General features: G+C 42.2%; 1 protein-coding gene across 11 annotated transcripts in view; it reads left to right on the forward strand.

Annotated features, from left to right (window-relative positions):
• The window catches only part of KALRN (kalirin RhoGEF kinase), a 548250-nt gene that overhangs the window by 17149 nt on the left and 503313 nt on the right, over positions 1–27788 (forward strand). The window lies entirely within an intron of this gene.

Raw genomic sequence — 27788 nt, forward strand, 5'->3', positions numbered from 1 at the left:
AAGTCTTTTAGTTGCTTTTCACAGCAGCAATCTTATTTTAGGAGTACTCCAAGGCAAAAAAACCCAAAGTCCTTCATCGTCTTGTTCTTCGTTTCTCTTGTCATCATTAAAACTCTTCATGTTAGACTGCGAGCTGTCCACATCATCCCCGTCTTTCCCTGCTGCTGAAGCCTGCAGTGAGATTGTAATCCTGAATTTGCCATCACAGTGTCTTCCCATATAGTGTGGTTTTTACAAATCTAATATTGTGCTTCTCTGCAGGAACAACTACATCAACAAGATAGGCTGCAAATAGCAATGTTAGCGGAAGTAAGCAAGTATCCCTTTATCTGACAGTGATGGACAAACAGCAGCTAATTTTCACCTTGTAGTACCAAGGTTGTCAGATAAATTTAGTGGGTAATATAAAATTCTGGAGATGAAGTTGCTAATTCTGTGGTCCACTGGATGACATTAAGCAATTAGGGTTGCTCTGTGCCTCAGTTTCCCTCTGAGAATTGGGTAATCGACTGTGGAAGAAAATCCCTGTAAAATAATAACACTTAAAGCAGTGCATGTAACAGTTATTAACACAGAATGCTGTCACCATCCCCACTTTGTAAATGAGAGGAACTGAGGCAGAAAATGGTTTGCCAAAAGCTATTGATGTAGTCGGGGCAAGAGTCCTCATTAGACCTCTGGAGCTGACGTCTGCCTGGCCAGCGTGTAGGCTTTGTGTTGCTCATCACCCCCGTCTTTGAGTACCACAGTGCTGGTCAAATGCAGAAGTCTTTGGTGTATGGAACAGATTCAGACTTACTGTTTACTGATCCTGCTGAGTGAATTGGAAAAGTAATAAACAAAATGGGTTTTATCTAGGAAAAACCATTCAAAGCCCTCAATTTTTTAATGAGCATATGTTAATAGTACACAGTATATGGGACAGCAGTGTCCTAATTAGTTTTCTGTAAAAATTAATGGCCCTTGAGTTCAATAGGAAAAGATTTAGGCCAACACAGTGTCTTTGAAAAATTCACAGGACTTTTTGCCCTGTGGTTTTGAGTATGAGCTGAAGCTTCAATATCATGGAACCTCCTCTGAGCAGAGCTTTACTCTTCATTTAAAACGTTCTCCCTCTTTAAATTCTAGCTTCTTAGTGTAATTTGAATCCCTCTTATTTTAGGGTATATATTTAGTATCCAGCTGATTTATTATTTTTTTTTTCTCCTCTAAAATTCTTGGATAGCAAGTCCATTAAGAAATCTCAGTGTTGCCAAACCAGTTTAAGACATTTGGAACTTCAATTACCTGTTGAACTCTTAAAAAGGAATTTGGTAATGAAAGCAGTGAATGTATTCTGCAGTGTTTAAGGATTGCTTACTGAGATAAAATGGTTTTGGCTGGATGTCAGATAAATACTTTTATGCTGAAGCATATGTGCAAACAGTTTTTCTCCATTTTTTTTTTTTTAATGAATCTGAACAGTCTAATCCTTCAGAATATCCCTAAACAAATTCTGGATTACTAGATCCTATGTTCTTAGATGTCGACAATCGCTTAGTATTTTGCACCTAAGGAATGTCTTTCATCTCTGGGTCTTGATGTATTTTACAAAGCCAGATACATTCAGCCTAACCAAACTTCTGTGGAACAAGAAAATGTTTCCCATTTTACAGCTCTATTAGCCAGCAGGAGGACGTGATCTGGCTTTCACATCAGGCTGGTAGCAGAAATTGCTGGAAGATGATATGGGATAGCATGCCTAGATAAAAAACTCAGCGAATGGATTCTTGAAGTCTCACTGTCTCTGACACTGGCTTGAATGTAGTCCTGGGCACAGGTCTGATGCCTCTTGCAGGTGAACAAAAGAAAGTTGCAAATTTATTTCCCTCCCACTCTTAGTTGCATAACATATTTGCTTGGATCCCTTGGTGAGCATTGCCCATGCCTGAGAAGCCAAGCAAGAGCTCTGGCATGGGAGATGGTGACTAACATAAGGGAAGAGAAAGAGCTGAACTGCACTGCTACAGTACAGGTAACAGATGGCACTTTGCTTACGGGAGAGAAGCTTCTCAGCTGTTCCAGTGTGTTTCCTTTTAAAAATTCATCTTTCTGGAGCTGGGTTGGCTGAAACAATTACACATTTTGCTCTGGCCTGAGAGGTGATTGAAGTCATCTCCTGTACTGTGAGATGCCTGTCTTTGTGTGTGGCTGTGTGGTATTAACGAGCCAATCCTAGTTACCCTAATACGAAGAATTTAGGTGGAAATGAAGATTGTTAGTACCAGCATATTTTTTATCTTATTGTGATATTGGAATCTGAAGCTGAATGTTGTTTCCTATGAATCATACCCTAATCTTTCATGTTTCATAGTTCATCTGTGATACTGGATGCAACCTCATATGCCATTTTTTTCCTGAACAGTATTTACAGCTGTGGCCAGATGTGCTGCTTGGTTTGCAGCTGGGCTGGGCTTTGAAGCTGAGCCAGGCTCACAGTGGCTAGGCGCTGTCCTTACTGCTCTGGGGTTGGTATCTGCAGGCATTGCTGCATGTGAGGTCTTTTTTTAACCCAAATCAGTCAAAATGATCTGGGTTAAAGAAAATCCTCCATGCTTTTAAATAGTAAGCCAACCTGGATCATTTTGACACAACCGGGTTAGGGAGCGACTGCATACATATATAGTGACAGATTGGAGAGGGTGGTCACCCAGCTCTGCTGCAGCCCAGTAGTGTAGTAACACTAATTATGGGTTAGTTCATTAAGTTGCCCTGACTTTTATTCTGTACAGTACCCTTTTTTAATAGGAAATAATGAAATAGCCTAAGGTGTACAAATGCAGCTGATGTTTCCCAAGTTTATCCTCTGATTATCAGTTTGTAGTCTGATTCCATCCATAGTTCCTGCCCAAGGGCCTGGGTAGTGGCTGTTTTGTTTCTTTACCCTACAGGTAGTTTAAAGCAACTTCAAGTTTCTTCTTAACTGCACTTGCTTTCAGGGGCTGTGAGAATGCTGCTACCAAGGCAATGTTTTTCTGGATAACAGCAATGATTTTCACATGACTATTTATGTATGTGACTGACACATATGTAGTCTTGTCTTTACATGAGAGATGTTCTGTGAGTTTTCCCAGCCTTCTAAACATGCTGGTAAGGGGCAGATACAGTGATGCTGTTTGAAAAAAGCTGACTGCAAACACCCAAGATTTTAGTTCACAGAGAACAGCATAAAAATCCCTGCAACACTGTCTTTGACAATTTTAAAGTGTGTGTGTTTTTCAGTGGACTCAACAGTGATCTCATTGATTTCTGCTCTTCTGAGACTTGGTTACTCTGGTTTAACATCAATGTGCATGAAAGCAGATTTAGGCCTGTTGAAGGAATAGATAGTTTTTCTTTCTCCTTGGGGAATCTGTTCGCAGTGGTTATGGAGGTCATGTCCACATGTTGTGACCTCTCTGCACAAGCCACCACTTTGTATCACTTGCCAGCAGACATTTCCAAGCTATCGTCACCTATAAGAGCATCTTCTTGCCCCATCTTCCCTCCTCAGGAAATATGATCCTTTTGCTTCCATAGAACAAACACTGGTTGCTGTGATCTAGCTCCTCACCAGGGCAACATGTTCTTGCCAACATGGGACATTTTTTCAGTTCCTGGTGGAGGCAATAGTAGGAGAATCCTGTTTTGATGTGTCTACTCATTTGGAAGAATTGAGCACCAATGGAGGAAGCCCTGTTGCAATGAGGTGTCTAATATATGGTGGTGAGGAGAGCTCACTGGGGGTGTTCAGGGCGAGGCTTGACAGGATGCTTGGTTCCATGGTTTAGTTGATTAGGTGGTGTTGGATGATAGGTTGGACACGATGATCTTGAAGGTCTCTTCCAACCTGGTCTATTCTATTCTATTCTATTCTATTCTATTCTATTCTATTCTATTCTATTCTATTCTATTCTATTCTATGCCATTGGATGGGGTGCCCTGCCTTTCCCCATCCCCCTGAAATGCTCATTGTGTTCAATAGTCTCATCTGGTGCTTGTTGCAGGTGTGCTGATGGTGGTGTGACAGCTTCATGTCTTCTGGCCCTGAAGGTGATGACAACCAAAGAGAAATAACTTTCCCTTGTTAATGTTAATTTCCAAATACATTCCCAGCATGACTTGGTGCTTCCTCTGGCTGTCTGAATTCCCAAAACACAAGGCGCATCAGGTCCTGTCAGAGAGATCCAGTTTCTGGGAGTGTGGTGGCAGGATGGTCGCCATCACATTCCAGTGGATGTGGTAAACAAAGTCTCTACCATGGCAAATCCCATATCAAGAACGAAACTCTACATTTCTTGGGTATAGTGGGATTTTGGAGACTGCACAGTCCTGGATACAGTCAGATTGTGAAACCTCTTTATGATGTGATTCAAAAGGGAAACAGTTTCCAGTGGGGTCCTGAGCAACAAGCAGCCTTTGACCAGATGAAACATGGGCTGCCCAGGGAGGTGGTGGAGTCATTATCCCTGGAGGTGTTCAAGAGGGGATTGGATGTGGCACTTGGTGCCATGGTTTAGTCATGGGGTCTGTGGTGACAGGTTGGACTTGATGATCTTTGAGGTCTCTTCCAACCTTGGTGATTCGGTGATTCTGTGAAAATCTGCAGCTAAATTTTAAAGGCATAGCCTAAATCTGCCACTCCTTGTTCATTTCCAAATACATTCCCAGCAGGACTTGGTGCTTCCTCTGGCTGTCTGAAGCACAGGCTTGACCTCTCCTTCTTTCAGCTTTCTTCACATTTACTTGTAAGGAACAGACCTAGATGTTGCTGTATGTTTTTCTGGGTCACTGAATGCATTATATGCTTGTCCTTCACAGCAGAAATACAGTATCTTTCATCTTAGCCCATCAGCTTGCTTTTGATGGTTTTCATTTCGTTGTAGTCATTTAAACCCAGTCATTTTGTCAACAGGCATCATTTGTATGGGGAGAAATAAACTGATTCACGCTTGAAGCACACTCTTTGGTGTGCACACTGACATAGGGCTGCATGAGGCAACAGCCACAGATCCAATCCAAAGGGCTGACTTTGCTGTTCTGCATTCTGTGGGGTCGTTTACACCTGTAGGGCTGGGATGCAAAATCAGTTCTCAGACACCAGATGAACCAAGCAGTCCCAGAGCAGAGTCTGGCCTCAAGTTAGTTGGCAAATCTACAATTTCTCCTTTTATGAGCATTTCCTCCCACCCCAGGTCCTCTTGCTTGCCGTGTTATATAGTCTGTATGCAGTCTATAGGCTGTCTTCAGGATTTTGGAAGCCCCTGTGCACAAGTGGTTTATCTGCATTTCTGGAAATGAGCTGTATTGACACAAACACAGGAAAACCTGCATCCCAGATGCTTTTGCTATGATTTGGTTGTGTTTTCTGAGAATACTTGGCTTTTGTAGCACTGTCTGGTCTCCTTCAAATCATATACCTGCCCAGTGGCCAGGGCTCTGAACTTGTGGCTTGAGCTGGAATTGGCTACCTTCAGCCTTGAACACTACTTTTATGCATTAACTGTCTATTATTTGTAGTATTTCAGTCCAGTTTCATGGTATCCAGGCTGTTTAACTTACTTCTGATGTTTTTTTCCACGCTATCTGTGCATCCCAGTAGTGCAATGGTCTCCGCATCATCTCAGCCTGAAAATTCTGTTGGTAAAAATAAAAATGTCCATGGTTGCTGATAGTTTTGGGGAAAACCTTTTCAGCTTTTGGTTGAAAAAAGAAAACCACATCATTTGACATGTTTGGGCAATAACACTAGTAACTGAAAAATGAGAATGGAATATTTTCGTTCATGAATGGTTTACATTTCCCAACGCAGATGTTGCGTTTTTTTGGAACAAGGTACCCTTACCTTTGATCACTTTGCCAAATCAGAGCCATTTTTCCCAGTGAGGAGAAAGCTTTGCTGGCAACACCTAGTTCAACCCTGCTAGGTTAGGCACATTCGAGACACTTGAACGTGTCCAGAGAAGGGCAACAAGGCTGTTGAGAGGCCTTGAGCACAAGCCCTGTTGAGGAGAGGCTGAGGGAGCTGGGATTGTTTAGCCTGGAGAAGAGAAGGCTCAGGGGTGACCTCATTGCCCTCTACAACTACCTGAAAGGTGGTTGTAGCCAGGAAGGGGCTGGTCTCCCAGGCAACCAGCACCAGAACAAGGGGACACAGTCTCAAGCTGTGCCAGGGGAGGTTTAGACTCGAAGTGAGGAGAGTCTTCACTGAGCGAGTCATTTGTCATTGGAATGGGTGGTGCAGTCCCTGGAGGTGTTCAAGAGGAGATTGGACGTGGCACTTGGTGCCATGGTCTAGTCATGGGGTCTGTGGAGACAGGTTGGACTCGATGATCCTTGGGGTCTCTTCCAACCTTAGTTATACTGTGATGCTGTGATCTCCAAACCCCCCATTTTATTTGCATCACGGGTAAATTCCCATGCTTTAATATTTATGTTCAAAATTAAAGTTGTAGTATATTAAAAAATAAAAAGCCAAGTAGGCAAGCAAGCAAGCAAGCCTGCAACCTGCCCATGCCAGAGTTAATGGAGCTGTTGGCTCTATTTGTGCCATAGTGATTGATGGGCACTCTGATGGAGTGGCCTCTTCCCTCTCCTGCTGTCTTGTCTGCATGTTAATGCCTCCACTCGTTGAATAATGATGCGCTTTATTACAGATTTGTCTTATTTTTCTTTCTGAGTGCTGGCAGGGCCAGGGTTATGTCTGTGTTTCTCTGAAGCACCTGACATACTTCTGGTGAGCTGGAATAATTCAGCTGGAGGAATTTTACCTGAGATGAGTATGTCCATGCCTTATGGGAGCACCACCCAGTAAAACCAGTTGCCATGTTGTATTTCAGTGAAACTGCGGGTTTGGTACTAGGGGTAGATGGGCTTTGTATCTCAGAGCATGTGGGATTGCATGGGTGTGTGTGAATATGCATGCCATTTACGGCATGGCTTCAGTATAACAGTGGTGTTGGTTACAGGATATGAGGAGAATATAATGGGCTGTTGGTGGGCTTCTTGCAGGAGTTTCCCCCAAGCAGCTTGTGGGGGAGCCTCTGTGTAGAGAGCAGAGAGGCAGATCTGTGGCCATGTTGTACTTGTGTCAGCTCATGAGCCAACTTGTAAGCAGCAGTGGATGCACTGGCTGAGTTACACCCTACATGATGGATGCACTTGACTTTTATGCTTCATGTAGAAGTATTCAAAGCTCATGTAAAACTTCAGAAGGAAAGTTTCTCTCTGTGGATATGATTCCTTTTGGAAAGCTATTCATAATGCCTTCAGAAGAGCCTAGAGTTTTTCCTTGTCACAAAGATGCTCCAGACCACTATCTACTCCTCTGTGGGATGAGGACAGATAGCCTTCCTGAAGCAATGCACCTCCAGATTGTCCTGCTGGATACTGCTAGCTCTAATATAGTTCTTTATGGTGGGCCCAGCTTAGCACGTTATTTAATTTACGAGCTGATGGTTACATTATTGGTAAGAAAAAACATTTTAAAAGACAAGGGCAGTTTAGAGATCCTGGACTAGGTGTAGCAGTTAAAGAAGCAAAAGCAACTGATACTCTGAATAGGATGTACAAAGAGTAGCCATGTAACACTGTGGGAGAAAGGGGGCTTCGGGGAGTTCTGCGACCAGTGAATATGAGATAGTTTCAGAGACTGCAGAAAGACCTTAAGATATTTGGATCAGATACTACCTGTATGATTGCAATGTGTGAGGAGGGAATATAAAAGACACAGAAGAAAAAGCAGGATTCTCACTAACAAAGCATAGTTCTCTGTATCTTTTTATACTTTTTTCCTGGGGCTGTTCTATTTTATTTTGGAAGGCTGGTGGGTCAGGAAGACCTGGTGTTTGCTGCCTGTGTAAGATTCTTGGAAAGCAGTAGATATACGGATAGATAATTCTTTCAAGGTGGTAATTCCTCCTTCCCCCACTTACTTGCTTCAAAGATAAGTCTTGAAACAAACAAACAAAAATCCCTAGCACCTGTTAACAAATCTTGCAGAATACAGCATGAATAGATTGTCTGTGTTAGGGAGGAAGCAGCAATTTGCCACATAGCTGCAGTTAATTTGCTAGTTGTTTGGAAGTCAAAGTATTCCTGTTCCAGAAGGACAACATAGGCTGTGGTTTGCAAACTCTGCTCCCTTCTACTCTCCTGCAGTATTTATTCACCAAACTGTGCAAAACGCTGTTAGCCACCGAGGCAGTGTGGGATTTATCTCCTGTGTCTGCTTTGTTTCATTAAGGGGTGTATGGAGCTTTCATCCCTTCATCAAGCTACTCAGGAGAGGTTTAGTATTGTGAATATGCCAGTCCATGGTACAGCTGTCATATTCCTGCTGCTTGAGCAGAAATTTATGGCAAGGAGAGACAGATACATGTGGTGTTGGGTTATGAGACTGACAGATTTGCTGTCATGTCTCATAGCAGTTTAGGTGAGATAAAGCTGGGGTTTTTATTTATTTTGCCGTGGAGTGCAAAACTTTAACAGAAATAAGGGATGTTTAACAAGTGAATGGAGCCTAATTTTCCTGTTGGTGTGAATTTGGAATTTCTCCACTAATTGTAGATGATAAAAATAAAGTCAAATTAAAGCTCACCTATGTGACTCAGAGGAATGAGGGCAGATACAAGGCAGTGATAAACACAACCTGCAGCATGCTGGGGGGAGGCATCCCAGCAGTCACTTGGGACAACTCGAGCAGCACTCATCTGCAATGGGGTTATCACAACTTCATTGAAATTTTTTTCACGTGTGGATGGTTGTCTTTCTTCCAGCAGCTGTCAAAATCCTGCCTTAGGTAATGTCTCAGAGCGATCTGATCCTGCTGCAGGAGGCCACTGAAGCCTGGTCCCCAAGAGAGTTTTTGCTATGTGCGGCTAATCACATGGAAAGATGCGCTATTAAAATGAAGCAATTAGGGGAAAACCTGGAAACTGGATTTTAAATCAAGATTTTTGAATAGTTGCTGCTAATTTCCTGGGGCTCACTGGTAGTTCCTAAAAAACCCCATGTTTAGAAACCAGGTCTGTAGCATCTTTTGTGGTGGTTTTTTTTTGGTTAATATTTACATTCTGAAGTTATATATGTGATTGTGTCAGAAGCTCTTATCTGAGTAGGGTAATAAATTGCAGAGCTTCTTTCTCTTCCTCTGTACCATCACAGTAGGTCTGCATGCTCATAATCTGTCCAGTGATTGTGATTTAGGATGTCTGAGACGAGAGTGGTATTTTCCCTGTATATATGAATGAATTTTTGTTCCTGAAGTAAAATGTGAAGAATTAAAAGGGGGAAAAATTCCATACATTATGTAATTTCCTCCCCCACTTACTGTATTTCCTTTTGAAAAATGTAATCCATATGACACTTGGATGTTTTACAGAATTTGTTTTTAAAATCTTACAGGTGATTTCAAATACTTATTACTTCCTTAGTGGAAAATCAGTTTCTAGAGACTTCTTGCCAAACATATATATATATATGTATAATTCCCCCCCTCCCCCCACATCACAGTCACACTTTCTTGTCTAATTTATTGTCCAGTTCTTTAGAGAAACAAATTAATCTAGGAAAGCTGAGTTTCTTTGCTATGCACCTGGTTTGGGGATCATTCAGCTTCACTCCTATTTGGCTAGTTCCCACTTTTAAACTTGTCTCCTTGTCCTCTTTGTTTCTGTGGAGTGGGATGTGTTATGCTCCTCGGTGCTTCTTCATGTGTTTCAGTATTCACATAGCAGATAGCACACCATAAAAGCATGGGCGGTTACTGACCTTGCCCTGGGAGGGTGAATGGAAACAAGACAAATTCTGTATGTTGTGCTCTGGAAAAGCAGCAGTCTGGAGTGGGAGAAGAGTGATATCTGGCTTGTGGAAGGTGTGGAATATTAAGAAAATAATAAGTCCTCTTCAGACTTGTTTTTTGACTTGTCACACTGGCATGATCAGAGCTATAGAGAGAATCTGTGTGGCTTTAAGCATGAGAAAATGTGCTCCATCCTTCAGTCTGAGAATCATCTCAGTCCTTTGGCATTGTTTGGAATAGAATAGAATAGAATACACCAGGTTGGAAGAGACCTTCAATTTCATCACATCCAACCTATTATCCAACCTACCTAATCAACTAAACCATACAACAAAGCACCCTATCAAGTCTTCTCCTGAACACCTCCAATGATGGTGACTCCACCACCTCCCTGGGCAGCTCATTCCAATGGGCAATCACTCTGTGTAGAACTTCCTCCTAACCTCCAGCTTAAACCTCCCCTGGTGCAGCTTCAGAGCTGGCAATAGCTATAGTCCAATCTGTCCTGGACAACATTTACATGTGCATGTTTGAGTTCCTTGGCATTAGTGCAGGTTCTGCATTTACCACATTGCCAGAGTGGCATGATGTATTTCTCCAAGCTGTCTCTGTAACACTTTATTTCATCCTGCAGGACTTCTGCCAGATGAATTTCCTCCTCGCCCTTTGTCTTACATATCTCTCTGTATCCCAACAGGAAAGCTGCTCTCTGTATAGATCTTTAATACTGCTTTTCTGATACGGATACTCAACCCTCTAAGAAGGATACCACTCTGTTTTGGTCAAAGATCAATGGCCTAAAAAGGAAAAAGAATAAACTTCATGATTGCTTTGAAAATCTTGACATTCAGCACTGATTTTTAGTAAATGGGTTTCTTAGATGCCCTTTCCCATAGAGGAACCAGAAACGGAATGCCTACAATATTGTCTTATTTTTATAGTTTGGGTACTTCAGGAAGAAATTCTGGTATTTTGGAAAAAAACCTGAGACCTTTTTTTCCTGCTCACCTCTGAAGTTGCCCAGCTCTGTTATCTGTTATTAAAATGGGCTGAACACCTTCTGGTGCCTCTGGTTACAAATCAGCATCAATTCACATCGTGCCTAGGATGAGGCATTTTGTTCTTAAGTTTCTGAATGTTAATTTCTGCTTTAGCCTCATCTACTGCAGCACATTATGGTTATCTATCCTTGTTCCTTTAGAGCAGCAGGGAATGCTGACATCTGACCATTTTAAGGCAAATATCAAACCTCATTGCTTCACTCACTGGTCTGCTGAAGTATGGCAAATTTGCTATATTGCCGTAAGCTGATACTATGTATCAGTGGCTCATTGAACAAAATCACAAACCAAAACTCCAAAACAGACTTACTGAAGTAACCAACTTGTTATAAACACCAAATACTGCCACTTGATAAAGGACTCATTCTCTCCATCATTGTGAAAACGGGCTTTGATACCAGAGCCTTGCTGATGCTTAGGCTAAAAGATGCAGATTGCGGTTCCTAATATTGCACACATGCAAGTTGGAAATGTACTTGAGCTGAGACAAGGTTTTGGAAAAGAAATGACACAGCTCTGACTTCTACAAAGGAATTCACTTGTTCAGGAAGGTGAAATAGATGTCCAATGTGAAGTAGCCAAGATGTTGGCTGAAGTTTTCAGAGTGCATGAGATGCAGAATAACATACTAGTATTTAACAGGACCGTTCTTATGCCTACTATTGGGGCAGGACTTGGGAAGAGCATCATGTGGTGGTGTGCTGAGTGCTCATACAGAACAAATGATGAGGTAGTTTTGTGTGTTCTGAACAAGCTGAGAGGGAGAAATACTTCTGGTCTGATTCATTAATAATGGCATGTTTGAGCTTCCACACCAGATGCGGCTGTGGTAGCAACAGAAGGTCAATTTTCTGTGAGTTTTGCTATCTGTGGTTGCTCTTATTCCTTAGTTTGATGATCAGGTGCTGCAATAGAGCAGTTCACTTAATGTCTCAGATATGCAGCCTAGAGCTTAGTGCAGAGGAAATTTAAGAAGGAAATTTTGCTCCCCCCAACAGTGCAGTTAGGAGCTTAAAATGACAAATGCAGCTCTGGCAAACATTAAACGTGTATCTCAGAGGCTTTTCTGCCCTAGTTTGCTCTTCATGGGGTGAATTCATAACCAGCTAAAATGTCAGTGTTGTAAAAGGTTAACAACCTTTAAAGAAGCAAGGGTTTTGTAGACTATTAAGATGTTAGTCAGAATCTAGGTTCCTAACACCTGTAGTGTAGCTGTTTTCAGTAATCCTCTTTCCAGTGAAGTCAGTGAGAGCTTTGTCACTGCCTTCGGTAAGGTTAGATTGTCCTGCAGCAGAGAGGAACAGAAAGCCAGCCAGGCTTGCTTCAACCACCACAAGTTCCCTTTTCTGTAGTCACTTGATCCTTTCTTTCATTGCTGTTCTAGCAGAGATTAAAAGCAGTAGTGCAGCAGCAGTATTGGAGTCTTGTTCAAATTCTCTTCTGTCTGCTGGTATATCAAAGCTCTGTGCTCTGGTATCGCCAAGTTTTCCCCATACTATAAAGTGGGCACATGCAGAGAGGTTTCTCCCTGTCTCTCCCCAGTGCCATCTGGGCTTTGTTTATCTCTGTGTGAAGTGGGGGATTTTATGTAGACTCATGTGTAGCCTAGCTAAAGAAGTGGCTTTTCCATCCTGTGGTGGAGCCACCAGAGACCATGGTCTTGATTTTATTTAGTTAGTTTAAATTTTGTTTTATTTACCCCCTGAGTTTCTGTTGCTTGTGCATAAGGGAGCATGACACCAAGCTGAGTGGTGCAGTCAGTATGACAGAGGCATGGGGTGTCATCCCGAGGGACCTGAGCAGGCTGGAGAAGTGGGCCCAGGTAAACCTCATGAGGTTCAACAAGGCCAAGTGTAAGGTCCTGCACCTGGGTCAGGACAATCCTTAGGCTGGGAGATGATGTAAAAAAGATTCTGAGGAAAAGGACTTAGGGAGACTGGTGGACAAAAATCTGGACATGAGCCAGCAACATGCACTTGCAGCCCAGAAGGCAAATCGTGTCCTGGACTTCATTGAAGGAAGTGTGGCCAGAGTGTTGAGAGAGGTGATTGTGCCATTCTGCTCTGCTCTGGTGAGACTTCATCTGGAGCCCTGTGTCATCACAATTCCCTCAACATAAGAAGGACATGGACCTGGTGAGAAGGGCCACAAAAATGATCAGAGAGCTGGAGCACTTCACCTACAACGATAGGCTGAGAGACCTGGGGTTGTTCAGCCTGGAGAAGGCTCCAGGGAGGTCTTTCAGTACCTGAAGGGGGGCTACAAGAAATCTTGTGAGTGACTATTTACAAAGGCCTGTAACACTAGGACAAGGGGCAATTGTTTTAAACTAGAGAAGGGTAGATTTGGATAGGACATTAGGAAGAAATTCTTTACTGTGAAGGTGGTGGAACAGGTTGCCCAGAATGGTGGTGGACATTCAAGGTCAGGCTTGATGGGGCTGTGAGCAGCCTGAGCTAGTTGGAGATGTCCCTACTTACTGCAGGGGTATTGGAGTAGATGACCCCTAGATGTCCTTTCCAACCCAGTGCATTCTATGATTCTATTGCCTCCTGGAGAAGCAAAGACATCTTACAGTGATGCAGTGGGTCAGGGTGTAATTTGGCATTAAGTCCAAGTCTCCATGTTTAGTGTCCCTTGTGGCTGTGCTGTCCTAGTGCGTGTGGACTTGGCTAACTTGCTCATAAAGTAAAGTGAGTCTTGGCTCCTCAACACTGCAGGTTTCACCAGGAAAGCAAAGGCTCAGTGTGTGTCTGTGGGATTTGACTCCATCCTGGACCAGCACCAGTCTCAGCTGGCACTGAGCTCCACCAGACCTCAATCTTCTTAATCTCAAGGATGTGGTATGAAGAGTTTGGGGGCTACTGGGAAGGCAGATGAAATAGTTGAGTTTTTATTTGGTGTTTTGTGCTCCAATGAGCCTAGATCTACTTGCTTTTTTCCCCCCTCCAATTCCATCTGTTGCAGTTTATTCACAGTTGTCCCCCTACAAAATAGCCTGTGACAGTTTACAGGAGCTGAAGAATTTCTCCTGTCTGTAATTTTGGCTTCCTAGCAAGTCACACAGTGCTTTTTAAACCAAATGAAGACCAAATGCTACAAGGGGCCATTCTCTGTGCGTGAAACGAAGGGTTGCTTGTCTCTCCCTCTCATTGGATTTGCAGTGTTGCCTGTCCTCCTGAGTGCCAGGGCTGAAAAAGCTTGGTTTTGCTCTGCAGTAGTTTCTCTTTTTGCTGCTCCATGTCGGACTGGGAGGCTGCAGTAGGAAAATTAAAATTTAGATCACATTCCTACAAGGTGATAGTATGGAAAGTGAACTAATTGTATTTATTCAGTGGTTGTGATTTCTTGATTATGGCCTATGGGTTGGTGCTTGATTTTTGGTGTGGGTTGGTTTTTTTGGGTTTGGTTTGTTTGTTTGTTGGGTTTTATTGGTTTGTTGTTGTTGGTTTTTTTACAATCCAATCCAATTCCATTTTCTCCAAATTCTTTCATCTCCAGGGATGCTTTCTATGAAGCAGGAAATTACTTAAACTGGATTACAAAAGAACCATGTGATTACAAACCTGATCTTACTTGAGATCATTTGAGATCTCAGTTTGCCCCCCCTCCCGCAATCCTGAGATGCCAGGTTTACATTAAAGCTAAGAGAAATCTTATTTCACTGGATTTCCTGCTTTGAAGGGAGCTGTATATTTTGCTGACATGGTTTGATTTTGCTGAAATCATGATAGAAGTTGGACCTTTCTCAGGGCCCCCACTGTGATGCCAGCCAGCAGTGTGAGCCGCTGTGGGGCTAGTGATGCCCTCTTGGGGGAGGATATATGGTGCCAGGGCAGCCAGGAATGCAAACCGCTGTGGGGCTGAGGATCCTGGCATCACAGGATCTGTGGCTCAGGAGCAGGCTGCCAAGCCACTAGGGCCTCATTTCTCTTCTGGAAGAAACCCAAATTTTTAAATACTAAAATTCTGCATTAGGCAACAGCCTTTTTCTTCCTAGCTCTAGTTATTCCTGACTCAGGAGGAGGAGGACTATTCCAAATCCCCCTTTTTTAACAATTAACTGTATCTTGGATGGTTCACATTTAAATATTGGGTTAATATGCTCTCCTGGAGGAGATACAGGCCAGACAGCGTGTGAGAAGTCTGAAACAAAATGTATGAAAGCTTCCTTGGTTATTCCATGCAAAAGTTCTGCAAAAGCTACCAAGACTGCTTTTTAATTGTTAGGACTTGCTATGGTTAGAAAACTGTTGCTGTTTCCTGTTTAGGAAGCTAAGTGAAATATGTAATATAAACATGCACTTTATGTCCAGGCTTATCAAGTACAACTGAAGGATGAAGGCTTTGGACAGGCATCCTCTTCCATTACAGTACAGTCCAACAGGAGACATAAGTGCAATTGGCAGTAGGTAGCAATACAGCAACACTCATTAAAGCAGGGTGAAAATTGTATATTGATTAGAAGTTTTGTCATATCCAAGAATGCAACAGATGCTTGATTTATAGGCAGAGAAAGGTTATTGCTCTCATTTATTTATTTCTGCTATTAAAACACTTGGTTGCAAGACCTGGAGAATATGTGCAGTAATTAATAAGCTGACAAAGAAAAGAGGTGATGTTGTGCACGTCCTGTTAGCTCCTGTCACCAGCGCTGAAACACCGCTGAGCTCTGGTGAGTTAATTCATAGAACAGCTGTGAGACGTGGGGGATTATTAGTGTCTGTTTTACAGATGGCACCAAAGCATTGGAGAGCTGGGTGAAACACTGGGATTTGACAGTGGTGAGGGAATAGAAATGGATCCAATTTTCTCATGCTTAACTACAGGACGTCCTTTCTCCCACCACAGCCTCTTGTAATAAAAATGAGAGCTTGACTCTAATATAGTCCAAGTGTTGCTTAAGTATTTTGTTTGGTACTCTTTTAGTAGTAAAGGAGGACTGAGGCTTTTACAGAGCTGGAGCCTCCAAGGGATTGCTGGCCTGTTAATGGGTTGGCTTATGGCTAACAAACCAATGAGGGCCCAATTGACCTAGCTCCCTTAAGCTTCTTCCTCCTGTTGCCTCAAGCAAGTTGAAAGCTCTGATGGCTGTGTTAGGTGAAATAACTGTTGTGTCACTCATGTAGTACACTCAGACAGGCTTTGGGAGAGTAATGGTCAGAAAAGCTGTCTGCATTTGATGGAAGTGAGAGCTGAAGAGAATATATCTGCTTATTTTTGCAGCCTTACATGTCCATTTCCAAAAGAAGATTGTCTGATTGTCTGTCCTGTGTGGTATACTAGGGAGGAGCATAAAAGCCATCATTGTTGGGTTTCAAACAAAAGGGCAGAAACATGACAGTAATAACAGCTACCTCTATAAGCATCTGCCAGGTGATCAAGAAACCCAGGTTTTCAGCACCAAGCCTTCACACTGCCCTATTAATGTTTAAATGCACTGCCCAGACTCCTCCTTTCAAGCTGTGTAGGGGAACGTTTAGGCTGGATCTTAGAAAGAAGTTCTTCCCAGAAAGGGAGATTGCTCATTGGAATGGGCTGTCCAGGGAGGTGGTGGGGTTGACATCCCTGGAGGTGTTTAAGAAAAGTCTGGATGAGGCACTTGGTGCCATGGTCTAGTTGATTTGTTAGGTTTAGGTGATGTGTTGGACTTGATGATCTTGGAGGTCTCTTCCAACCTGGCTGATTCTGTGAAGCTGCTTGCCTCTTTTTCCTCTAAAAGAAGGCAAAACTCCTTCAGACATTCACTAATGGTAAAGGTGTTACTGTTGTGGTGTGATGGCAAGCAGAGAGAGTTATTTATTTATCTATCTATTTATTTATTTATGGCAAATGGTTTCAGTCCTCAGAGCTGGCTGTAGTGGTCTTTCAGGTAGTATGTGACAGTCTACACCAGCAAGTGTTGAGCTCCTAAAATGTGTGCTACAGGACAGCTGAAGGTGAACAATTCAGATGAGTACAGAAGGAGGAGGAGAAGCTGTGGATAACAGTGGTGGGTCCGTGAGATGGTGTATGCAGTGGCTGTTTGAATGAATGACAACTTGTAAATGCTAGCAGTTGAAAAATGTCATCATCTCTGGGAATGCATCATTTGCTCCATGAGCTTACAAGACTGCTCAGCACCATTATGATGAACGATGCTCAGTGTTTTGTCTTTGTTATGTGGTTGATTTTTTAAATCATTTTAATATTTATTTTATTTCTATTTTATTTTAATAGAAGTCAAACCCTTTGGAGTGGTGTCTCGGGTTTTGAGTGCTACCATTGGCAACACCTAATACTAAATGGTCATTACAAAAATAGGTGACAGTGTTCTCTGGAGGAACTATATGCTAGTCTTAAGAATAAACTCACTTTTAGGGAATAACATGTTGCATGTCCCTCCAAACTAGTCCAAGTGGAGTATTTGGCATGTAGGAGTGAAGTATAAAATACAGGCTGGGCAGTGACTGGCTGGAAAGCAGCCCAGAGGAGAGAGACTTGGGGGTGCTGGTGGACGAGAAGCTCAACATGAGCTCTCAATGTGCACTTGCAGCCCGGAAAGCCAATCAGATCCTGGGCTGCATCAAGAGAAGTGTGGCCAGCAGGTCAAGGGAGGTGATTCTCCCCCTCTACTCAGCTTTGGTGAGACCCCACCTGGAGTACTGCATCCAATTCTGGAGCCTCTATTACAAGAGGCATATGGACGTGCTGGAGAGTGTCCAGAGAAGGGCCACGAGGATGATCAGAGGGCTGGAGTACCTCTCCTATGAGGACAGACTGAAGGAGTTGGGGCTGCTCAGTCTGGAGAAGAGAAGGCTCAGAGGTGACCTTATTGTGGCCTTCCAGTATCTGAAGGGGGCCTACAAGAAGGCTGGGGAGGGACTTCTCAGGATATCAGATAGTGATAGGACTAGAGGGAATGGAATGAAGCTAGAGGTGGGGAGATTCAGGCTGAACGTGAGGAGGAAGTTCTTCACCATGAGAGTGGTGAAGCCCTGGAATGGGTTGTCCAGGGAGGTGGTTGAGGCCCTGTCCCTGGAGGTGTTTAAGAGCAGGCTGGATGAGGCTCTGGCCAGCCTGATCTAGTGTGGGGTGTCCCTGCCCATGGCAGGGGGGGTTGGAACTAGATGATCCTTGTGGTCCCTTCCAACCCTGACTGATGCTATGATACCACTATGAATGTCTGAGATTCCACTTAAAGCCGTTGACTTCATCCATCCCTCAACTACGGGATCTTTTCCTTCTTTGTCTTGTAATGAGTTTCTCTGTATCCTGGGCACATCTGTCCAGGGATAGTTTTAGAGGGTGATTTTTAACAGTGTAAGATCACCTTCATATATAAAGAGTGGTGGATTAAAGTCTCATCACCATCTTGTGGATTGAAAACTCTTCAAAATTCTAGTTTCTCTTTTAAACAGTATTTCTTGTTCATGGTAAATAATTCTCATAGCAAGGTGGGGAAGGTACCCACTTTGGTATTTTTAATGTGTGTGTGATAAACTGAATGCCACTTTGTCAGCTCCCAGCTTCAATTGTATAGTTTGGAGTTAGTCAAAGTAGAGGGGTTTTTTTCAGCAGCCTCATTAAGTATTTACATTTATAACTGCTGATGTAAATAGATTCAGCTTGCAAAGATCCTTAGAAATCTTCAAAGAATATTTACCAAAGGTCCAGGACTACAAAGTTTTTCTAATTGTATCCTAAATTCAGTTGGGACATTCTGTTGCTGGTTTCATGCTAAAAATATTATTTGTGTTTGACAAGAGACATTTCCAATTTGCACATCTATCATTTCTTACAGAGGACAAGTTGTTTTCTCAAGATCTTTCTTACCTGTGCACTAATAAATAAATACATAAACAAACACAACTTGCAAAATGAGCTGAGGAATAGCATTTCTCTAAAAATACAGGCAGCACCGAGCCAGCTTGTGTGTGGGCTAGATGGTGATACTGGGTGGTGTAGAGGACTAAATGGTAGTGTATCAAATCCTCTAAAATAAAATAGAGCAGAGCTCCTCTTCTGAACATAATTTAGGAGAGATTGTTCTGCCCAGAGTCCAAGTTCTGTAGTGCTTCTTAGTGGTTGCTTTTGCTTGTGACACAGTTTTTAGGAACCTGTAGCTAGAAGTAAGAGATAAGTAAACACAGGAAGCCTCCTAACATTCTGGTCCAGTTTTAGGTAAGGGACATGTTTTGGTGATTTAGAAGATGAAGATTTCTTGCCGAGTAAAGCTAGGCTCTCTAGCACCATATTTTATTGCTACAGCTTTGCTTATCTCTAGTGAATCCATCTTTATCAGTCCAAGTACTGAGTGACATATAGCCAAATACACTGACAGAATCCCCTGGCTGATTTGCAAGTGTAGAGCTGCTTATCAGGTCTTGCATCTTCTGGGCTGAGTGGGAAGATCTTTGTCACGTCCCAGCGAACATTGCAGAGATCTGATATTCACCCAGTGACAAGTTAAACCAGACAGTGGATAATATGAGAAATTATCTTGGACTTCTAAAGGTCATCTAGTCCAACCCCTTCTGCAGTAGGAGGGACATCCTTAACTAGATCAGCTTGCCCAGAGTCCTGTTGATGTCTTTGGCATACTGCATACTTGACAGGTCCCACCAGAGGTCATCTGAAAATCGGTCCTTTCAGTAGTTATTTTGCGTAAAGGTATAAACAAGGTTTGCTTGTCGGGTTCGTACATGTGTTTCTCATAAACTCCATGTCCAGGTATCCAAGGAACAGTTTAGAACTTAGCAATATGTGAGACTGGAAAATATTGTTTTTATTGTAAGTATTATTGGCTGGGTGACTGAAGTTTCTCATAAAGCATCCCGTGCTTCTGAGGTGCCTGTGTCCCTGAGGAGCCTCCATGCTCGGAAATGGATGTAACTTGTGGCTCAAGACTGACTGCATCATTCAATAGCAATCTGAAGATTCCATAGGAACAGAAATGCTGTATATCATTCAAGCTAGATGTTTTTTGGCCTTTTGAAAGTTTTCAGTGTACAGAGGCCATGTCTGATCCTACTCTTATTATGGCTAATGGGAACTTTGCCATCAGCTTTATGAGTGTAGGAAAGAATCTGTCACGAGCTGTGCCTATCTAAGCCGTGGATTATTTTGTACAAGTCAAGGTCTTTGCTTTAGTTTCTCTTTTTCTCATGGTTAGTTTTTTCATTATATATTGTATTGCAGGTGTACCTAGAGACCCTGACTGAGCTTTACTGTGCTGTGCACTGTACAAACAGGTACTTGGAGGCAAAACCTGCTGCAAAGAGCTTGTAATGTAAAAAGGCAGATAAGGGAAAGCTGGCAGGTGAAGAAGTAGGGGAGTGCAGAAGGGAGACAGCTTGCTTGGAGTGGCAGGTGAGGATCAGGAATGCAGCCAAGTCTCTGGTTCAGTTTTGGTGCTCCCAAGCAAACTACTCTGTTCTGTGTTGGGCTAACTTTTTATCTGTTCTGGTGGAACTGAGGGAGTTTTCAAATTTATTTCAGCTGAAGCACTATCTGGCCTTTGTCTGAGGGCAGCCAGAGAAGGGACAGACTCTAATGGGGAATTGCAAAGACTAGAAGCCACTTATGCCATCTCTCTTTGGCTTATCTGGTCCTGTGAGTAATCATTTGCTTTCTCAGGAAGAGGGTCCTGATGCTGAATGGTTCAATGTGCTGTGTGGCAGAGTGCCAAAAAGATAAACACAAATAAATTGAAATTTTTCCTACTGGCTTTTCAGAAATGCCCAAGATCCTTGTCAAAACATGAGGGAAGTAAGGGTCCTGGAAACAAAATGCAGTATTAGAATTAGTCTTAGATGTTTTCAGTGTGGATGTTGTTTGGGATTCTTTAATCATTAGCTTGCACTGGGGAGCAGGAAATGTATATTTTTACTTGGCCATTAGTGAAAGTTCCTTAATATCATCAATTACTGTAAAGTTTATTGGTTTCATTCCAGTACTAGTTGTATTTATCTTCTCTACAATTCTATGGCTTTACATATCCATGGTTCCTCCATGCATGTTTTGCAGGGGCTGTTTTATTCCCTGGAGCAGTCTTCACTTGTTAAGAAATGAAAAAGCTTAAAGTTCTAAGTTTGCCTCAATGAATTCACCTAGTTTCTTCAGGGCAATATGCCTTTCTTCTTTTTTTTTCTCCCTTTTCCCCCCTTTTCTTTTGATGATAGGGCAGACATGGTATCTGTTTAGCACAGGAGAACATGAACTTCAGCTGTGAGCAAATTCTACAAGTACATATGAAATATGTTGGTAGTGGAATTTATACCAGGGTGAAAATCACTTTCTGCTTTCCAAGGCTTAGAAAGGACCGAAACCTTACTTTTCAAGTTGATATTGGGGGACAATTTTGTGCTAAATTTTGAGTGCAATCAATTCATTCTTGCAATAAGAAGAATTGCAAACCTATTTGCTTCCTCCCTATAGAAAAAGTCACCAACGAGTACAGCATGGCAAGTTGGTTATTGCTGTTAGGAGCTTTCTTCTCTTTGACAAATGGAATGCTTATGGTGTATTTAAAGGCTGTGTTATAAAATGCATATGCATGGGGGGTAAAATTAAGGTTGCCTGGGCAACCTTAATTCTGGCATTTCCTGATTTTTGAATGCTATTTTGTACAACCTTCTCATTGCCTCAGAGTGGTGCTTGCACTGTGATCTATTTATATGCACGTGGTATAAGCTAAAATAAATGTTTTGTAATGTCAGTGTTGGATTTCAGCTAGTTATTTGTTCTTCATTTCATGCTGGATTTGTTTTGTCTTTTGGGTCTGTTTTTGAGTATTTGTAACAGTTAATATTAAAAGGAAAATGCTATTGATTTTGTCTTTCCCATGCTGAAGCTCTTTTCAGTTAAACCTGGCTAAATCGGGAATGGCTGAAGTGATTTCTGTTTCTCTTGGTTTTTTCTTCTTGTTTTGCAGTAGTTCTGTATGCAGCTTTTCAATGAGCAATGTATTTCTCCTACAGTTTCACTTTACCAGGGAGATCAGGATGGAAAACATAACATCCCATCAAAGTGATGTAATCTTCAAGGGAAAAGTTTCTTCAGCTTGCTATAAGTAGAAATTACATTTCTTTTTAGCCAGTCTCCTGGATCAAGCTGTTTAGGGCTTCTAGAAGGGAGCAAGTGCATCCAAATGGAGTTTTTCCAAAGTAAAATGTTCTCTTTTTTGGCTGTGCTTTTAATAGCAAAAGTTATTTTAACCCTCATCAATTTCTAATAAGTCAGAACAGCGAAGTTCACTGAATCATCTGAAAATGGGGCTAATAAGTAAAAATTGAACTGAGGAAAGAAAGACTGCTGTGGAAATCATGCTTTATGAGGGGCTCATGGAAGCAGAGATGAATGAAATTAATTTTATTAGAGGTGGGAGCAGGAAGGAAGAAGGTGAGTAAAATGATCTCTAAATCAGATAGTTGTAAATACAGTCCACTTTAATATTATGTCACTGTTTTTTATAGCATTGGGGAAAGTAGTTTGATTTCCTGAGGCCTGATGGCTGAACAGTGAAACAAACTTTCTCAGCCATGAGTGATAGTGAAATCAGACTTGCAAAGATAACTAAGAGAAGAATTAGGTCTCTTATTAATTCATCTTGACTACCAGGCTCAGTAAGCCTCATTACCCTTTTGAACATGAGGGATGAGGGTGGGTAAACACCTTTCCAAAAGTGTACAGGGGTGTAGTACTGAGGTAGCACCTCCATCAACGAGTTCATGGCTTTCAGCAGCCCTGTGTCCAACCCACTAGACATGACCTCTTTCTAAAAATGTTTGCTTGTACTGTGATTTAAAATTAGCATTCCACCCCAGCACATCATATGATTTTCTAGCAGGGGGAGAGTGGATAAGAGTGTTCAGGACACTCCCAATATCAGCTGTTTTAATCTAAGTACCACTAAGGAGGGGTTTGAGGTCCTTCAGACCTGCTTTCCAGGCTGGAACATGCTGTTCCTTTCTCCCATCCTGAGTTTTACAATGTATTTTGGGCCAAATTGTCTGCTGAAGTAAACAGCCAGAGTGCCATTTGACTTTATACAATCCCAGACAGGTCTTACTCCCTGTGGGGGCTGGGGGAGGGTGGGGAGTATTGTATTGTAACTTCCCCAAATCCAATCATAGCAATCACAGAGAGTTTGGCGTTAAGGAGATGTTTAAAATAAATTACTGTGATATTGTAAGAAATGCACAACTTAGTCAATCAAATAATCTACTTTATACTAATGCCTTGCAATAATGCTAAATATGTGATTAAGGCATTTTAGTGGTTGTGGTCCTAGAATAGATGCAACTGATTATAAGGAACATTTGAGTTATTTCTTCTTGTGGCGGTATCTTGTAAGGCAGAGACATTTCCTGCAAGACAGAGGAATTGAATCCTTGATTTAATTTGCAAAATGAAATTCAACCTAAGCATTGATTTTCTCAGAGTACTGTCACAGTAAAATCATGCAATGACTTGCAGCATTTTGTGTCATCTTCTGTTTCCATCAAGTTCACTGGGGACTTTGTCACTGACTTCCTTGGGAGCAGCTCTGGGCTCTCAATGTGTGCTTCTACTGCTAGAGCTCCCATTTACCAGGGCCTGAGGACAAACTGGTTTTGAAGGTGACAGTTCATAGCTCGGAAAGCCAGCAGGGAGAGATGTGGATTTTTTTATGTGAAGATTTCAATCACTTCCTCGACCAATTGTAGCCTCAATGCTAAATGGTTGTCACCACTGAGTTCATGTATCCATTACAACTCTTCTGGCCAAAGGCCCTTGCACAGATGCACCTCTGCTAGCACATGTGTGCTCATCCTGCCCTGGAAAAGACTAGAATAAATCTGACAAGCAATTTTACTGTTTTTTTAAAAAAGCAAAAAACTTATAAATGTTGTGTCCACAGCCCTGTCAGAACAGGAACAGTTGTCCTGATTTGATTGCATTGATATGGAACTTGAACTGCCACATCTCTGTGAGCTGGAGCAAAGAGCTCAACTCATCCCTGACAGACAAAATGTGCAGGTAAAAAATCTGTGGGCATTGCAACACCCTCTTTGTGCTGCTTTGAGCCTTAGCTTTCCTTTTTCCTTTTCACAGTATCACCAAGGTTGGAAGAGACCTCAAAGATCGACTCCAACCTGTCACCACAGTCCTCATGACTAGACCATGGCACCAAGTGCCACGTCCAGTCCCCTCTTGAACACCTCCAGGGACAGTGACTCCACCACCTCCCTGGGCAGCACATTCCAATGACAAATGACTCAGTGAAGAACTTTCTCCTCACCTCGAGCCTAAACTTCCCCTGGCATAGATTGAGACTGTGTCCCCTTGTTCTGGTGCTGGTTGCTAGAGAGAAGAGACCAACCCCTTCCTGGCTACAACCACCTTTCAGGTAGTTGTAGAGAGCAATGAGGTCTCCCCTGAGCCTCCTCTTCTCCAGGCTAAACAATCCCAGCTCCCTCAGCCTCTCCTCACAAGGCTTGTGCTCAAGGCCTCTCACCAGCCTTGTTGCCCTTTTCACCAAACCATGGTATCTCCAGTCATTAAAATACAGCTCTTTCAAAAGAAATGACAGAAACTGCTCTTACTCTGGAGATCTGCCCACTGTACACAAGGAAAATCAAGTGTTGGAGTTTGTTATTCTGCACTACAGACTCACCACAACTCTGACCAAAAACCTGAAACTTTTGCTACTTTATATACTATCAGAACTACTGTTGTCTGTATTGATCTCGCAAAGCCACCTCTACAAACTCATCTCCAAATTGTGCTTACAGTGACATGTATAACTCCAAGAAAGGAAATAGGATTGACCAGATGACACAAGAGATGTAATTCACGAGTAATGAATTTACACAGCACAGGACCTGAAAGCATTTGTATTATTACTGATGATGCATGAAGCAGAAATAAAATGCTCTTGGCTTCCAACTCAAGGTGAAGTTTGCAGCAGTGTTGTTTTGCTTGTAGTCTCAGTGTCTTGCTGTAGTGATTCTTAATAGCTGTACAAGCCATACAGACTCATTGTACAGAGCCTCAGCTTGGGGCTGAGCGACACTGCACAGGAGGATGGCAACTCTGAACAAAGGGAAAGCTCTTCTGAAGGATGCAACAGTTCTCTGATGAGGAAAACAAAACAGTTTGTTTGTTTTAACCATGAAAATATGTGATAGAATCTGAATGTCAGGAATTCTTTCCATCTCCTAATTCACAACTTTCAAATCAACATCATGGTATGTCATTGTTTGCAAGATTAATAGCTTCAAGCTGAGTTTTGTCACAATATCCACAAGCTCTCTTTTATAGTCCAGCAAAAGCAGACAGTGCTGGTTAAGTTGCTCTCTTAGTCGAGTCTTGCTGGTTCATTTACTTCAGCATTGTTTAGTTACTAAATGTAGTTTTAAGGCCTAAATTTTGGCTGTTAACACTTGGATATACTCTCTTACAATTCATTTGAAGCCAGTGATGCTGCATTGTCGTAAGAATGAAGTCAAAGCAAAATCTCTCCCTTCAGCCTGAAGAGTTATCGAGTGCTAACAGTTATGAGGAGAGAGGGCCAATATTTTCACTGCAGCATCCTAAGAAAGTTAGACATTTAAATCTATATATGGACATGTCATTAACACATGCTTACTTTCAGACATATTGAATCTCTGCAGCGCTTGATGACATAAATGGAAATCAAGATGTTTGTTGCTTATGCTGGTGTAAGGATTTGGGTCTGCTTTGCACATGTTCATGCCCAGTACTGGAGCATCTAAGACTTAGAGCCAGATGGTGAGCTCTCAGCTCTCTGGACTGGGTGGACTTGCCACTCTCTTTTCCTTTTTGATGGACTTCCTGTACCAGCCCTCAAAATTTGTGAGCAAATGAAATGACTTGACAGAAGACCACGACAAGACTTTCTTCAAATCTCTTCAGTGCTTTTCCATATCATCTAGTTTCTTGCTCCCAGACCCTAAAATCAAGGCCAAAGTGGTCTACTGCTGAACAAGATGCGATGTACTCTTTCCTGAAATAAGCAGCTTCTGTTGCCTGTTGAGTGCTCTCAGCCTCAGGAGCAGCAGACAAGGACTGTTATTCAGAGATGGTTTGGCACAGAGACATAGTCACTAAGCTTCCAGGCTGGCTACAAGTTGGTTTAGCTGAGCAATTTTATACAAGACTAATGCAATTTTTCTGTTGTTGTTGTTGTTGAGCTTGATTGGAAGGAAAATGATCCTCTGCTAATGGATTTCCCAAACTGCCATGTAATCCAAATAAGTCTGGATTTGACTGAATTCCTATAAGATGCTTAGTGATATCTGAGCCATTGTTTTACCTTAATGCTGTCTGATGGGCTGATTATACCTAGTACTGCAATGCTCAGAGGTTTGTTTTGTTTGTTAAATTGTGGATAAAGGAGTTTGTGTGAAGATTAGGTCCCTTTCTTCTCTTTCAGAAATTAACAAGTTCAGCAATTAGTCATTTAATGAGTAACAGAGGCATGCCTCACTGCATAGCCTTTCAGGTAGCTTTCCAAATTTCCATTTCTGATCAAGGATCTGCATGATTTTGGTGGAGCTGTGTGCATAAAGCATTGGTGATCTTGTGGATGTTTCAGTTATCACAAGTGCCTTTCTCAATGGGACTCAAATTTCTCCCTTCCACTGCTGCAAATTTATTGCAAAAACTATCCAGTATCACGCATCCTTGCTTCCTTCTTGTAATGGATGAGATTCACTGGCATAATGTTCCTTGTTCTTGGCTAGCAGTATGATTTGCTGAATGATTACCTGTAGCTGCCAGATCTGAATTATATGTCATCTTACACCTTGTGAGGATAAAAACATGACAAAGCATCAATCAAAATGTCGACTCTGAAGCTATTGTTAGTAAAGTGAAACTGTCAAAGGACATATTACTAAAGGCAAAGGAATGACTGTGCAGATCTTACACCATCAAGAAATTTTTCCTAAGAACTTTGCCATCAACTGTTGCTGTCAGGAGAATATTATAAATTGGCATCATTATGGCTGCAGTGCCCAACCTGTGCTCCCATCGTGCTGGATGTAAAGGGCCTGAACCAATTTGCAGTGTAATGATGGAGTTACTAAACACTGAACCAGATTGTGTCCTAGTTATTAAATGTGCTCTGGAGAAGTGGGTATTTTGGGAGGAGAAGTGCATCCATCTGATCGCGTGGCAGGAAAGGAACTTGCCTTGTGCCCCTGCCAGATTCCTAGCATCAGTGGTGTGTCTTGCCCTGATGTCAGGCCTGTCATTGAGATGTTGAGTGGGAGGAAGAGGGAGTTTTGCATTATAAGGGCTCTGGAAGTTACATAGCATCACCTGGCCAGGAGACAGTCGACATTGGTGCTACACGTGAAACAAACTGAGGGAGCCTGAAGAAAGGCAAAATTGATTCCCTCTTGTGCAGGTATCTTGTCTGATATTTCAGTGACATTTACAGTGATTAGCTAGATAGAGAGGATCTGTAAATCTGTGAGTTAAGGGTTTGGGTGGGGTTTTTTGTTTGTTTGTTTTTAAATTATTTTACTTTATTTTAAAAAGCCATTGGGGATTTGGAAGAAAGCCTTTATCATCTCTTTAGTTACCAGCAGAGGAAAACTTGGTACTATATCAGGACATGAGAGACTGGTCTCATGGTGTCTCTTTTCATGAAGAAATAACTGTTAAATATCTCATCTATAGTTGGAACTAACCAAAAATGTATTGCACACTGGGGACCTGCTCTTTCCAGCCTTGCTTCTTCCTGTCATTGGCATGAATAATGCTCTCGTGTGTTAGCATAATATACTCTCCGTATTCTTGCCATATTTTGAAGCATCAACTTGATCTTTCTTTCAGACTTCCATAATGGTTTCAGTGCTCTTTCATTCCTGGTGTTTCAGATCAATCCTATGTGAGCTAATAACAGCAGGCAA

The sequence above is a fragment of the Dryobates pubescens genome, chromosome 2 (assembly GCF_014839835.1).
Source record: "Dryobates pubescens isolate bDryPub1 chromosome 2, bDryPub1.pri, whole genome shotgun sequence".
NCBI classification, from domain to species: Eukaryota; Metazoa; Chordata; class Aves; order Piciformes; family Picidae; genus Dryobates; species Dryobates pubescens.